This window comes from Marmota flaviventris, chromosome 3, assembly GCF_047511675.1.
Source record: "Marmota flaviventris isolate mMarFla1 chromosome 3, mMarFla1.hap1, whole genome shotgun sequence".
In the NCBI taxonomy this organism is placed as follows: domain Eukaryota; kingdom Metazoa; phylum Chordata; class Mammalia; order Rodentia; family Sciuridae; genus Marmota; species Marmota flaviventris.
In genome coordinates this window covers 15,781,886-15,783,224 of record NC_092500.1, presented here as the reverse complement: position 1 = coordinate 15,783,224, position 1,339 = coordinate 15,781,886, and the positions used below count along the sequence as shown (strand labels likewise).

Genomic DNA, 1,339 nt, shown 5'->3' with positions numbered 1-1,339 from the left:
TAAGAGCTGAATGAGCATGCCACTAATGGAGAAAGGGGATATTTTCACAGAACCAGTATTTTTACCCATCCCATCTCCATTTGATGTCCATCAAAACATATCATTGGCCATTTAGTTTAAAAAAATGCAATATGCTTGTGCACATACACCAGTTACTTTATGTACAATAAAGGAATGGGGAAGGGGAAAATGAAAGAATAAAGACAACTATACTGTAGTAGTCAGGATGTGGTGGAACCAAATTGCAGTTTTCTAATTGAGAATGTATTCTTGGTCTGTACGAACAGAGTCCTGGAGTAAAATAGCAGGTTCCCTTTTTAGTAGACACCTCCTGTCTGCTGCTGGAACACATCAATTGTATCTTCATCCTCCATTTCCAACTGTGCAGGTGTGTCTGTTTCATCAATTGGCTGCCCGTCAAATCGGAATCTGATCTGCCTCATCGACAAACCCTGTCGTTCACAATGTGCTTTCATTAGTTTACTAAGTGGTGCCTCTTAATCTTAAACTGAACCACAGAACCATCCTGCCCCGCCACCTTCAAGTTAATATGATCCTTGTTCTCAGTCTTGACTCCTTCCTTGGGCTTTTCGTCGGTCATGGCGAGCGCCGGCGTCTCCTCAGCTGCCGCTTCACAAAAGAGGTACTAGGTCCGCACCGAACCTAAATATTTTTAATACCTTTATTTCACTTATTTATTTTTATGTGGTGCTGAGGATCGAACCCAAGGTCTTACACGTGAGAGGTGAGCACTCTACCACTGAGCCACAGCCCCAGCCTGAAATTCATTCTCTTAAACCATCTGGAATGGACTCTTGTTTTCCTGAATGGATCCTGACTTACCAACAGAGGGTAGCAATATTCACATGGGTCTTAAAATACTAGGGGTTGTCTTAGGCTCACTTATTAGCTAAGTAAATGGCTCCTGTACAACAAATTTGTTGGATGTGAATTTGTTCCTTGAAAAATTTTTGATGAACACGTGTCATGAACCTCTGAGTTTCTCAGGACCTGTTGCCCCTTTAAATAGGAAATCCATAAAATAACAAGAGTTTAATAATAGTAGCTATAATTCATTGATCCATATAAGGTAAGTGGCTCTCTGCTCAACTCCTCATATAAATTATCTTCATTAATTCTCTGACAAACCATGGGATATTTGTTCTAATCAAGACTCTCAGTGGCAAATAGTAGTGACCTACTCTGAAAAAACCGGAAGGATCTTGGTAGCTCTTGGAATTGAAACCAGAGAGTCTCGGTAGCTTGTAGAGTTAGCTAATGAATGAGCCTAACCTATTTTAGGCTGAAAACCAGGCTTGGAAAAGAAATAGAGGAAGCT

The 1,339-nt window shown here is 40.7% G+C and overlaps 1 pseudogene; it reads right to left on the bottom strand.

Annotated features, from left to right (window-relative positions):
* Positions 1-273: 273 nt before the first annotated feature.
* LOC114087807 (small ubiquitin-related modifier 2 pseudogene) lies at positions 274-657 on the bottom strand (annotated as a pseudogene).
* Positions 658-1,339: the final 682 nt, after the last annotated feature.